Consider the following 14,964-nt stretch of genomic DNA (forward strand, 5'->3'; position numbering starts at 1 on the left):
TTCTGGTAGTTCCGTATCGTAAATTGGGACTTGGTCATATGCCCGAAAGCGAATTTGGAGGTCCCTAGATCAAATTATCATTATTTAACGGAATCTAGAAATCTAAGGTTAAAGATTTCTTAGGTTTGACCGGAGAGTTGACTTTTTAATATCGGGGTCGGAATCTCATTCTAAAAATTTTCATAGCTTTGTTATGTCATTTATGACTTGTGTGCAAAATTTGAAGTCAATCGGACTTGATTTGATAGGTTTTTGCATCGACTATAGAAGTTGGACGTTCTTAGTTTCATTAGGCTTGAATGGGGATGTGATTCACGTTTTTAGCATTATTTGATGCGATTTGAGGTTTCGACTAAGTCTGTATCATATTTTAGGATTTGTTGGTGTATTTTGTTGAAGTCCTGAGGGCCTCGGGTGGATTTCGGAAGGTCAACGGGTAGAAAAAGTTGCTGAAATTCTCTTTGGGAAGCTGCTGTCTTTTTTTTACAGCATCATGTACAGTACCCCGTGAACAGTACCGTGAACAGTACCCCGTGTACAGTGTACAGTACCCCGTGAATAGTACGGTGTACAGTACCCCCGAACAGTACCATGTACAGTACCCCATGAACAGTATCGTGAACAGTATCCCGTGAACAGTCGTGAACAGTGTGAACGCGTGAACAGTACCGGAATTTTTCTAGACAGAACATTAAGTTCTGAAAATGGGACAAAGTCCCATTTTCCATTTTTAGCGAATTGGAGCTCGGGAAGAGGCGATTTTCGGGAGATTTTCAGAGAAAACAATAGGGTAAGTGTTCTTAACTTAATTTTGGTTAGATTACCCAAATCTATTACTAGTTTTGACATTTAATTGGTGATTTTAATTGGGAAAATCTTGAAAACCCTCTTGGTTTAATTTGAAGATTTGAGGGTCGAGTTGATGTCGGATTTTAGTAAAATTGGTATGGTTGGACTCGTGGTTGGATGAGGTTTCATATTCCGTAATTTTTGTTGGGTTCCGAGACGTGGGCCCCACAGGAGAATTTTTAGTGCAATTTCGATTTTTAATGGAAAATGTAGAATTTTATATAGAATTAATTCCTATAATTGTTATTGACTGAATCGAATTGTTTATGACTAGATTTGGGAATTTCGGGCACGAATTCGTGAGGCAAAGACTTGTTGGAATTTTGAATTGGTTGCAAAGCGAGGTAAGTGTTTGGTCTAACCTTAGCTTGAGGGAATAGGAGTTGTGTCTTATTTGCTACATGTTAATTGTGGAGTACGACGTATAGGCATGGTGACGAGTATCTATATGTTGGTGTCAAGCATGCCCGTGAGTCTTATATTATAATTGTTATGACTCCGTTGTGGTTTATTGCGCTTCATATGTTATTATTATTATTGTTCCCTTGCCGGGATGTTTGTTTGATATTATTGTTCCCTTGCCGAGATGTTTGTTTGATATTATTGTCTCACTTGCCGGGATGTTATTGTTTTGATGTTGTTTCCATTGCCGTTTATTTGATTATTGTACTATTGTCCCCTTACCGGAATTTTATTGTGATTTCATTTATTTCCTTGCCCTTATTTCTTGTGATTGTTGTTTGGGTGAGGAAGAGTGTTAAAGCACGAAGGGTGATGCCGTGTATGATTTTGTGAGGAAGAGTGTAAAGCACGAAGGGTGATGCCATGCCGCACGATGTACAATTCCGTACCGATTATATTGATTTTATGGTGAGGATGAGAGTAAAAGCACGAAGGGTGATATCGTGTAGTTTATATTGATTCTTATAGTGAGGACGAGAGTAAAAGCACGAAGGGTGATGCCGTGCACTTGTCCTTGATTTTTCCTGATTCTAATTGAGTTATGTTGTCCTGTACGTTTATTTACTGATTTTCCGTTATTACTTGATTTTATTTCGATGTTATAGATTCCCTTACCCTATTTGCCTTGTGTTTGTTGCTTGGGTGAGGAAGAGTGTAAAGCACGAAGGGTGATGCCGTGTATTGTTTTGGTGAGAGAGTGTTAAAACACGAAGGGTGATGCTGTGTATTGTTTTGATGAGAGAGTGTTAAAGCATGAAGGGTGATGTCGTGCACTTTTTGTTTACTGTTTTTACTTGTTATTAACAATTCAAGTGTATTAACTGCTTGGATCCCTTTACTGTTGTGATCCTTTGTGTTGGAATCCATAGTGTTTACAATACCTCGCCTTATTTTATTAATATGTTCAATACTTCAAATTTCAAGAATTATTACATTTAACTCAATTGATTTCTCAACTAAAGTTTCCTTAAACCGTTTGAGGTTGTACTTTACTTAAAAAGGAATTTCTACTATGTTTTGATTTATTAATTTCTCGTATTAAAGGTAATGATTCCTTCGATATTGTACTTTCATTGAAAATGGTATTTTCTTTATCAAATGATTTCATTTTTTTTATCTTTTCTTGTTGATTTCCTAATTGGGTTGGAAGTTGTACTCTACTTTATGTTAAGCGAATGAGGCTCCTTGAACACTCTTAATTGTATTGGGTTATGGAATCTATGAGCTGAGTAACATGAGAATATTGTTGTGCAATGTGAGATAAAAAATGTGAGAGTTTTCAAGCAATGATAAGGTGAACCATGTGACTAATTTTTGAATATATCTTTATTCAAAAGTGAAGAAATAAGGATAAGAGAAAAGAGAAAGGGTGCAACCGAGTCTTGGTTTTGGACAACCTACATATCCCGGGTTATAGGGAATCAGGTCGTGTGTAGTTCAAGAAAAATGATGGAATGATGAGTTGAGGAGTCGAGTGGGGTTCCGTCGAGGCTTCGGTCCGCGATCCTGTTATTATATCAAAAATCAAAAAGAAACTAAACAAGCCAATCAACTATGAGTTACAAGATTCCTATCTATGAGCCTTCTAAAACTCGATTTTAAGTCTTGACTGGTTCTTTAAGCAGACTCTAATCTGAACCTTGATGCTCGATAGCTATAGATGCTTGTTCATTGTTCTATATCTTCTTCTAATCAAAACAGTAAAATGCAATGCTCATGTCTTCAGTCATGTCTTGAACAATCCACATTATTTCATCAGCTTCTCCATTTGGATACTTCTTTTGGTCATCTCAAACCCTGTGCCTTGAGGTAAGACCTGCTCAGACACAAAACAAACAAATGAGCGAAATTTTTCTGCCCCAGTTTTTACTAGAAAAATTTCGTGAGTCATTGTAATAGAATTCTAAACTACTTTATTAAAAGCAATAAAGTGTCGGGATTGGTATACCCTAGGAAAACATGATTCTTTGGGAATGGTGTACCCTGATTGCCTAAACGGTGTCTCAACTAAGGATTGTTGTACCTTATATTGGAAAACATGGATAGAGAATGGTGTACCCCGTATTATCAAAGATACCACGAAGTGGTGTACCCTGCACTTAAGATCAGATCAATTAGGGATTGGTGTACCCTACGTTGGAAACACAGCCATGGATTGGTGTACCCTATACTGTTAAGGAGACTAGGGAGTGGTGTACCCTATATTTAAGCTCGACTCAACTAGGGAGTGGGGAATCCTATGCTGGAAAACACAGCTAGGGATTGGTATACACTATACTGGTAAGGAGGCTAGGGAGTGGTGACCCTATATTTGAAATAAAATCAACTAGGGAATGGAGACCCTATGTTGGAGAAGGATACTAGGGAGTAGATACCCTAGCTAGGGATTGGTGTACCATATACTGGTAAGGAGACTAGGGAGTGGTGTACCCTATATTTAAGCTCGACTCAACTAGGGAGTGGGGAATCCTATGTTGGAAAACACAGCTAGGGATTGGTGTACCCTATACTGGTAAGAAGGCTAGGGAGTGGTGACCCTATATCTGAAATAAAATCAACTAGGGAATGGAGACCCTATGTTGGAGAAGGAGACTAGGAAGTAGATACCCTATGTCTAAAATAAAATCAACTAGGGAGTGAGACCCTATGTTGGAAAATACAGCTAGGGATTGGTGTACCCTATATTGGCAAGGAAATGTAACTAGTTGGTACCCTGTATTACGGAAAAAGAATATAACCAAAGGTTGACACCCTGTATTACGGAAAAAATGTTGAATCCCTTAGATTGAAAAAGTTCTACCTGCATTAAACTAACGAAAAGCAAGCCTGAGCGAAGAGTACTTCTACCCGGAAATATGAGCTGGATCCCCCTAGGTGAAAAGGTTCTACCTGGGTTAAGCTATGAATACTAAGCTTGGGCGAACAAGACTTCTACCTGGAAATAGGAGCTTGATTCCCGCTAGGCGAAAAGGTTCTACCTGGGTAAAGTTGCGTAAAAACAAAGCCTGGGCGAAAAGTATTTCTTCCCGAAAATATGAGCTGGATCCTCTTAGGCGAAAGGTTCTACCTGGGTTAAGCTGTGAAAACTAAGCATGGGCGAAAAGTACTTCTACCCAGAAATAGGAGCTGGATCCCCCTAGGCAAAAAGGTTCTACCTGGTTTAAGTTGCGTAAAAACAACCTAAGTGAAGAATACTTCTACCCGGAACTAGGAGCTAGATTCCCCTAGGCGAAAAGGCTCTACCTGGGTTAAGCTATGAAAACTAAGCCTCGGTGAAAAGTAATTTTACCCGGAACTATGAGCTGGATCCCCTTAGGCGAAAAAGTTCTACCAGGGTTAAGTTGCATAAAAAATAACCTTAGAGAAGAGTACTTCTACCCGGAACAATGGAGCTGGATCCCCCTAGGCAAAAAGGTTCTACCTGGGTTAAGCTGCGTAAAAACAACCTGAGCGAAGAGTACTTCTACCCGGAACTATGAGCTGGATCCCCCTAGGCGAAAAAGTTCTACCTGGGTTAAGCTACGTAAAAATAACCTGAGCGAAGAGTACTTCTACCCGGAACTATGAGCTGGATTACCCTAGGCGAAAAGGTTCTACCTGGGTTAATCTGCGTAAAAACAAACCTGAGCGAAGAGTACTTCTACCAGGAACTATGAGCTGGATCCCCCTAGGCAAAAAGGTTTTACCTGGGTTAAGCTGCGTAAAAACAACCTAAGCGAATAGTACTTCTACCCGGAAATATGAGCTGGATCCCCTAAGGCTAAAAAGTTATACCTGAGTTAAGCTGCGTAAAAACAACCTGAGCGAAGAGCTATCCGAAACTATGAGCTGGATCCCCCTAGGCGAAAAGGTTCTACCTGGGTTATGCTGCGTAAAAACAACTTGAGCGAAGAGTACTTCTACCTAGAAATATGAGCTGGATTCCCTTAGGTGAAAAGGTTCTACCTGGGTTAATCTGCGTAAAAATAACATGAGCGAAGAGTACTTCTACCCGAAACTATGAGCTGGATTACCCTAGGCAAAAAGGTTCTACCTGGGTTAAGCTGCATAAAAATAACCTGAGCGAAGAGTACTTCTACCCGGAACTATGAGCTGGATCCCCCTAGGCGAAAAGGTTCTACCTGGGTTAAGTTGCGTAAAATAGGAGGTGTGAACAATAGTGATGTATGCCGAAAGTAAAAGAAAAAATGGAGATTTTAAGGAGCTTACGTTTGGTGACATTTGTTCTTTTATAATCACCATTCTGCATGCTTTGTTCCTGCTTCAAACAAAGAAAAATTTGTGAGTTTTCAAAGTAGTGGTTGGTTTGTGACCTTGATGCCCAGAGTAGTTTGATTCACGGCCACTGCTATCGAAGAACCGATTCTGTCTACGTGGCACCGAGATGCTTGACCGCTCTGTATTATTTTCTGGAGACCTTGGCTTTCCAAACTTTTGTCGAGATGGTTGGCCACTTGGGACTCAACCTTTTCAACTTTATTTGCCTTTATAGGCACTTCAATTTGATTTTCTCCTTCCAAGAGTTTTGATTTCGAAGCATCGGCCGCCATGGCCAGTCGAGGCCGACTTATGCCCCTTGACGAGGCTGGGTGCCTTTTTGCATATTAGCTTGTATCAAATGAGAACCCTGTAAATCAGTCTTACCATCCTTTCTCTGTCTTAGTTTCGGAACAGAGTTAAACCGAAATGGATTCAAAGAAAACAAACAATGGAATGAAGAATGAGTTTAAAACAAGAAGTGTCCCTTTCGGGGAAAGGAAAGAAGGACTTATCTAGAGTACATGAGGACTTCAATGAACATGACATAACTTTTAGACTGGATGCCTGATCTGTGTAAACCATCTGACTCTCAGAAATTCATCACAACTTTTGCCTCAAAATCGAGAAACCTAGCCAGGACTCTATCAATGCCGATGGTTGTGAGAATCCTCTTTTCGATCAAGCCTGCCCTTTGCGGGTCTTCATGAGCTAACCTCTCTCATTTCTCTACTCACCATCGCCTTATAGTGCTCTTTGCGAGTTATCACTAACAAGACTCTCTCATTTTGATTTCTTTACTTACTATTGCCTCACGGTGCCCGTGTGGATTTTCACCATTAAGACTCTCTCATTTTACTTCTTTGCTTACTGTTGCCTCACGGTGCCCGTGTGGATTTTCACCATTAAGACTCTCTCATTTTACTTCTTTGCTTACTGTCGCCTCACGGTGCCCGTATGGGTTTTCACCAATAAGACTCTCTCATTTTGTTTCTCTCATTTGATTGCATCAGATCCAAATAGCTATATCCTCCAATTTTGGACATCTTTACCGATTGATCGGAAGGACTTGAACAAGATTTGAGGTAAAAATAGTTTGGACTGAATTACAACTTTGGAACCTTTCAGGCGAACATCGCCGAACCATTATAACATCTGCCCCAGTTTCACTTTTGGGGGAATTTGGATTTTTATTTTGGTGTGACTGAACCCCAAAGAGAGGCTGTCTTCGTATCCTTTCGGGATCAAGTCGAACGTAGTTCAGGAAATTTGTTTTTGATTTTTTCTTTTGTTTTTCTGTTTTGTTTTGTTTTGTTTTGTTTTCTCTTTCTTTTTCCATTCCTTTTCCTCTTTTCTTTTTTTTTCATTTTTCATTTCTTTTTCTTCTTTTTTTTTTCTTAATTTGTTTTCCATTTTTTTCAATAACACTTTCAGGTTCCAAAGAGGGTAATCAAAGAAGAGTAACCGACTCAAATGGGTTTGCAAAGGGTTAAGTATTTGGATAGTGAGAAAGAAAGACTTCTTTATCCCAACCGGAGAACATTAATGCTATATAGAGGATCCAACATAGTACCTTTGACTGCATTTGCATTAACAGTTGTTTCAAGGACATTTTTTTCGATGTATCCTAAATATAACGCTCATTTTGGCAAGACTCTTGTTATAATATATGGACCTTTTCCAATTTTAGAGCAAACATTTCTTCAGCTTCTTCATGATGCGGGAGGATACACCTCAGCATGAGTTGCCCTACTTCAAATTTTTTGAAACACACTTTCTTGTTATAGGCATGAGCCATTCTCTGTCGGTACAACTGCTTGTGGCAGACCACAACTAACAATTTTTTAGCCATTCAAATCAACCATTTTAACCGGATTTTGACACAATCTTGATCCTTGATCTCGGTTTCAACAAAGATCCAAAAAGAGGAAATTTCAACTCCTGCTGGTATCATGACTTCAATGCCATAAACCAATCACATAAGGGCAGTTTCATTTGGACTTTGTTTAGGCTTACTATTCCAATTCTCTGTATATTTCATTACAAGCGTTATCTTCAATACATTCTACTTCGTGATTCATTATTTCGGGGTCTGATAACATTTTAGGATCTGGGCATGAAGTTGTCAAGCATGTCATGTCATTAAAATTTGCATTAATAGAACTCAAAAGAGAATAAGAAAAGTGACAAGATTAAGAAAAGAGACATTCCTAGACAATGAAATATTAATTTTATTTGATTTTTTTAATTTTAAAGATAGAAGGGTTTATGTCAGAAAGTAAGACAATAAAGTAAAACATCTGGATCATACCCTAAGATAATCCGGACGCAGAAAGGATAGCAAGACTGGCTACCGAGACTCCCGTCTGATGGGGAACTTTCAGGCTTGACGACCTTTTTTTGGCTTTTCTTCTGTCCTAGCAATGGCTGCAATGGCCTGTAGTGCCAGATCAAATTCTTCATCTTTACAAATCATTCCGACTATTGGCCCGATGTTATGTGCAGGCAATAGATTGTTCATCACATCAAGAGTTTCTTTATCCTGAAAAACAATTCTTTCAGCTTCAATCAAATCTTCAACTACCCTTTTGAGGGTCCAACGGTCCTCTGTACTATGTCCCACTGCTCCAGAGTGGTATTCACATCTAGCATCAGCTCAGTGCAACGGGGGACTCGGGGTTCGGCCGGTTCGGGGTCACTAGCTGCAATAGATCTACCCTGATTAGCTTTTGGAATAAGCTTGAATAAGATTCACCAATAGGGGTGAACTGATTCTTTCTGAAAGGCTCTCGTGGGCGAGGATTATATTGGGGATCATTTGGTTGAGGATTATATGGAGCTCGGTAAGGATGGGCATTTCTGGAAAGTGGAGCTCGATTTTGCGGATAATGTTATGGCCGTGATTAGGGTTGCACGTTCATTACCGCATAGGGAGGTGGTGCCACGGGATAAGCAACATCTTGAAAGGGATAATAGTATGGTGGGACCATAGGAGGCACATATGATTGGCTGAATGACCTACGGGCCCCCTCAAGCTTGAAACCATTCTAGTTCCCTCTTCAACCCAATTTTTGTTCATCAAACCCTCTGAACCATTCTGAACATCTGGTGGTGTAGATTTATAAGCAGTATGACTCAAGATTCGACCCGTTTTTAGCCCACTTTCTACAATCTCTCCAATTTTGATAGCCTCAACGAACGGCTTACCCATAACGAACATCATGTTCTGGAAGTACTCCGCCTCTTGGGCCTGTAGAAAGATCATGACCATTTCAATTTCATCCATTGGAGGCTTTACCCTAGTAGCTTGCTCACGCTATTTGACAACTTATTCGCGGAAGCTTTCCGCGGTTTTCTTTTTCAAATTGGACAAAGAGTTTCTGTCAGGAGTGATGTCCACATTATACTGGAACTGGCAGATAAAATCTCGGGCCATATCATCCCACATGTGCCAATGAGTAATTTCCTGATCCATATACCATTCAGAAGCGATTCCGGTGAGGCTTTCCCCAAAATAGGCCGTTAACAGCTCCTCTTTTCCACTAGCGCCTCTCAACTGGTTACAATATCGTTTCAAGTGAGTGACCGGGTCTCCGTGCCAGTCGTACTTTACAAATTTTGGCACTTGAAACCAGCTGGAAAGTGGACATGGGAAACATGCAGAGGTCAGAGTATGTGACACTCTTTTGACCGTTCAGACCTTGCATGTTTTTCAGGCTTTGTTCCAGGCTCTTCATCTTCTGAGCCATTTCTTCTTGCTCGGGATTTTTAACAACCTTTTCTTGCTCCATCGAGAGATCATATTGTGGAGGTTAAGTGAAAGAGTATGGGGTCACATATATTATTTCTGATTGAAGCCATGAACCTTGAAAGGTGAACATTGGAGGCTCAATATACAATCGTAGTAAATTTGGTTGTGCTCCGGTGCAGACTGGTGCTGTAGAGAACAATATTGGAGGTGCCTAGGAAACTGGCGCCTGGGGGCGAACCACAGAAGGCATGCCAGGATCATTGAAAGGCATTGGAGGGTGCCCGCATGGGATGAGCGGGTTGGGCACAGGGCCATTGGTAACCTCACTTGACCTGGGGATCAACTCAAGGAACCCAGGGATTGCACTTGGCGGTTCCCTACCATTAGAGTATGCGTCCCACATTTCCATTATGCGGAGACGCAACATCTTATTCTCTTCAGCAGCTGTTGATTCTAGCTGTAGAATAGTCGATGCTGGGCTATCCTCGGGACCGATGATTGATAGATTGCTTGCGGAGGCCATCTATGCTTTTGGATCTTGTGAAGGAGGGGAGGCTAGACTACCAACAAAACCAACTACCAAAACCTGGCTCTAATTTGCACACCCAACAACCTTGTTAGTTTTGAGATGCTTAACAGATAGAAAATCACATATTGGGATGCGATGCACCTAAGCAGTTAAACGTTTCTACTATGTGTTTGAACGAGTTGCATGTTTCATCTTGGCCTTAATTATCCCCCCCCCTTTTTTTTCAATCTGCACCTCTTTTCTTCATTTTTGCTTCTCTCTAATCACTATTGATTTTTGTTTTGTTTATGTCGCTCTTCTATTTTGGCACTCTCTTTTTCTCTTTTTTTTTCACTCTTTTATTTTATGTAACTCTCGTTTTCTTTTCTTTTTACACTTTTTTTTTCACTCAATTTTCTTTCTCTTTTTTTTTTCCAGTTTATTTTTCACTCAATTAATCCTATGGCTATGATCGAATCTGATGGGGATTGCCTACGTATCATGACGCCGCATGAATCAGATCTTGCGTAGTTCGGGAAAATCAGAAATAAAGTAAACAAATTAACTCTCGTTTTTTACTCATATACAAATAACTCCAAAGAAAGCTCCTAACAAGGAAAATATTTTGGATTTTGTTTTTTTATAGAAAGAAAGGCTTCAAAAGAAAGAATTTTTTTTTGGATTTAATTTTTTTATTGAATTCTTGAAAGAAAGACTTCGAAAAAAAGATATTTTTCTTTTTTAAAATTTTTATTTTGATTATTTATTATTTTTTGAAATTTTTGAAAGAAAGACTTCTAAAGAAGAAATAAAATATTTTTGAATTTTTGAAAATTTTTCCTTTCAATTATGAAAGAAAAAAATATTTTGGAATTCAATCCTTTTATTGGAATTTTTGAAAGAAGTTTTTATTTATTTATTTATTTTAGAAAGAAATTATTATTTTTTTTGGATTTGTTTTTCATTTTTTAAGGAAAGATTTCTAAGAAGGAATTTAGGAAAAGGAGAATATGTTCGGATTTTTCTTTCTTCTTCTTCTTCTTCTTTTCTTTTATTTTGGAAAATTGGGGGTCGGAATCGATGAGGTTTGCTTACGTATCTCATATCCGGTGAGAATCCGGCCTGCGTAGTTTGGTCAAACTGGGTATTTTTCTCTTTTGATTTTTATGAAAATTAATCTTTACACCTCACACCAGACTACTACAAAAATCTTTTTTTTTAAAAGGGTTTATTTGCGCTAAACTAGGAGAAAGACCCCTTTTTACCCTTCCAAAAGATAATGTGTTGTTATGGATTGTGGGTTAAAGAACTTTTCCAATTAAAGTGACAAATTTGAAACAGGATTATTTTATTTACAGAGTCGCCACTTGGAATTGATTTTTGCCGGTGTTCCAAGTCACCTTTTATTTGAATCCATATTCAAAGGAAGATTTGACTCTATTATTATTGGTCTGCGAAAACAAAGTCCGAGTAAGGAATTCTGTTGACCGGGGAGAAGGTGTAAGGCATTTTCCGAGTCCCGTGGTTCTAGCACGGTCACTTTATTGACTACATTTGGCTTATATTTTTTTTATAACGTGTGTTTTATTGGTTCTCATCTTTTACCTATGTCCGCTTTTATTGATTGATTAAATTTATTAAAAGATTATCTTGAAATAAGTCACGCGTGTGAATACTTATTTTGTTACATATCACAATTATGCCACGGAGACCATACGTATAGCCATGATGTTTAATTATTTAAAGTGCACCTAAATAAACTAGCGCACTTGAATTATTTTCCTAAAACTAATTTAAGATTGTTGTAAGGCCAAGAGTTTTGGAATTGTTTGTGGAAGAAGTGTATGATTTTAGATATTTGAATAAATAAGCTATCATATACCAATACCCTACATCCCAACAATTGAAGCCTAAACTTATTAATGTCCAAATCTTCCAAACTTTAAGGCAAATTTGAATACTATATTTTCAGAAACATGATTAAACATATAGCATTTAAGGATTGATTTACATTATTATTAATAAAGTTTAAAGATAAATAAATAAAATCATATAAAATAGGATATAAAGAACATAGGGAAGAATAAACCTTTTAGTGCAAGATTTTCAATTAGATGAGCCTCCAAGAGTAGGTACAATAACTCAGACGAACGCCGAACAAGCATAAGCGAAAAAGAACATCAAAGCTAGTGAACGGAGCTCCAATGGAATCCTCGACCTCGACTATTGACACAACTCTTTGGCATGTAAAAATGATGTTTTGAAGTATTTTTAGTGGATTTTGGGGTGGTAAATTGCTGATTCTTTTTTGAAAGAATGACACGAGTAGAAATTCCCTGTAGCGTAGAAGAAGAAATATTTTGTTTCTCTCAATTCTCTCCTCTCTTTTCTCTTCTTTTTTTTTTCTTCTCAGATTTTCTCTTCTATTTATAGCAAAAAATTTCGAAATTTCTCAGTTTTTTTTTAATTTTATATTTTTTTTATTTTTAATTAAAAGAAATCCCACTTACATTTTGCTTTTCTTTTTTTTTTTTAGAAAACAAAATAAATCCCCACCTTTCCTTACTTTTATTTTAAAATTTCAACTTTAGTTACTTTTATTTTTCTGTTATTATCCATTCATTTTATTTTTTCTTAAAAAAACAATCCACTTTCTTTTGCTTTTCTTTTAAAAATTCTACTTTCTTTTACTTTTAATTTTTTTTAATTTTAAGCTACCTTTATATTTATTTTTTAATTCCAACTTTCTTTCACTTTTTATTTTTTAAAATTTTCACAAAACTTTACTTTTATTTATTTTAATTTACCACTTTCTTTTATTTAAAAAAAAAAGAGAATTCCACCTACTTTTACTTTTATTTTTTTTATTTTTTCAATTCCATACTTCCCTTTTTCTTATTTCTTTTAATCTCTCCCGAAAAAAATTTAATATTTTCGATTTTTTTATTAAAATAAAAATAAAAATAAAATAATATTAATAGTAATAATTCACCTTTTAAATTTTGTATTTTTACCTTATAATAAAAAGTGTAACAAAGCTAAAAATTGTAGGTTAAAACCCCTAAAATATTTACATAGAAGAAGTGATAAAAAATTAAATATTATCAAAAATTAGGTGCTCATAAGTTTTATGTATTTTTTGTAAGATATCTTCATTTTTACATATAAGAGATATGAAAATATTACACAAGAGATTTGGAAAGGTCATTTTCTTCTATTCAAATTATAAATAGTCAGTCAAGGGGACCTTATTGCGGCTTTTTCTATTCATATCAGCTGTGATGATCATACCATGGCAGAGGCTAAAGCAGCAGAGTTTGGAGGGAAATGGTGCAGTCAGGGTACACTAATTTCTCTATCGAACTGGACTCAAAGATCATAGTGGATATGCTCACAGATGGAAATCCTAACAACATGAAGATCAAAAAGGTTATAGACAGAGCCTCCCTCATCATTAAACAAACTAGAGCTACGGTCAGGCACTGTTTCAGAGAGGGGAATCAGGTTGCGGATTGTCTTGCTAAATTGGCTACAACCACAAATCAGAGAAGGTTGTATCACTCACTCCAAGAATTGCCTAGCAATGCAAAAGGACTCTTTCTCCTTGATAAATGGCAACTTCCCAGTATAAGGACAAAGTATGAAAAATCTAATTTCTTTGTTAGTTAATGTTGTTCATAGATCTAAGGAAGGAGGGTGTATATATATGAACCTCCTGTCCTTCTTTTGGGGTGATTGCATTACCATTGTTGTATTTTTGTGAGGTCAGGTCTAGCTCCCCTCTTGCACTTTTTTGAATACATCACAACCTAGACGTCTCTCTGGGCAACTTTATTAAAAATAAATAAATATAAGTAGTCAGAGGAGACCATTTCTTCTTGAAAAAACGCACCGATCAGATTGTAAATATGTCAATGATACTATGGCTCAAGTTTTCTTTCAACAATCTTAACTTTTTTTCTTAACAAAAATGGGTTTCACGATATGAAAGGGAAAAAAAGGATTAGATTCTCATCTTGTGGATTTAACTATGGAATTTTCACTTCCTATAGCAAAGGTTGATATCTTATTTATTTTAAATAAATACCTTTTTAAAAAATCATATTCTATAGATACCTTTTGATTTTTATAGCCAAATATCTCTTCATGGTTACTTCATACTCTTAAGCCATAAAATACTCTTTATATTATTTCTCTCTCTCATTTTTCAGATTTTTCTCCACCCCCTCTCTCTCTCTCTCTCAACGCTAGTATTTCTCCATGGTTATCTCCTCTCTCTCTCTCCGCCTCTTTCTCCATGTTTTAATGTCTAAAATGGCGAGTTATCTAGGTTGGTGAGCATCCGTACAAGGAGATTATATTGGTGGTGATCTATGTCCCAAGCACTTGGGTATAAAGAACTGGATCTATGGTATGTTCAATTCTTAGAATATCTTGAAGGATCTGAGACCCCACCTTAATTTCCAATTTGAATGTCAGTTCCAGGTTTGGAACTGTCCATAGGACTGGTTCAGTTATCACTACTGCTGGTTCCCGTGACTATCTATTCATTTAATTTATGCGAAGAGACCACGCACATGGGTACACGTACAAAAAGCTATGCAAAAGCCATGAAAGAAGGGTTTTGATTTGCGTATCGACGGTTGCTTCTGCTCAGGAAGTGACCTCGGCTCGGGCATCATCGCCAGACCAAGGCGGTGCATTTACCGGCTACCGGTGAACGGCGGATTCGCCGAAAATTAGAGTTTGTTCTTGAACAAAGACGACGGAGTTTGGGGCTGAGCAACTTGATTTTCTTTTAATATATTTCAATGTATTTTCATGTATTTCATTGTATTCATTGTCTTTTTTTTCCCATTGTAATTCAATGTATCTCGTTATATTCCATGTATTTCATTGTATTCACTGTCTTTTTTTTCATTGTATTTCAATGTATCCCGTTGTATTATATGTATTTCATTGTATTCACTGTCTCGCTATATGCCATGAATGTATTCCTATGTTTTTTTAATTAATATAATTTTTGTATTTAGATGTATTATATCATTTCTCTGAAGATTGCTATGTTTTTGGGGTATTTTTCGGTTGAGAATCTTTTTTATAACTGAAAATACAAAATTTGTGTGTTATAATTGAG

General features: G+C 37.2%; 1 long non-coding RNA gene across 1 annotated transcript; it reads left to right on the forward strand.

Moving 5' to 3' along the window:
• Window positions 1-730: 730 nt before the first annotated feature.
• Window positions 731-13,648, forward strand: LOC142175683 (uncharacterized). Its single transcript, XR_012704766.1, has 3 exons — window positions 731-790; window positions 1,124-1,193; window positions 13,104-13,648. It is a non-coding gene; the product is annotated as an uncharacterized LOC142175683 (long non-coding RNA).
• The last annotated feature ends 1,316 nt before the right edge of the window (window positions 13,649-14,964 follow it).

This window comes from Nicotiana tabacum, chromosome 22 (assembly GCF_000715075.1).
Source record: "Nicotiana tabacum cultivar K326 chromosome 22, ASM71507v2, whole genome shotgun sequence".
NCBI lineage: Eukaryota > Viridiplantae > Streptophyta > Magnoliopsida > Solanales > Solanaceae > Nicotiana > Nicotiana tabacum.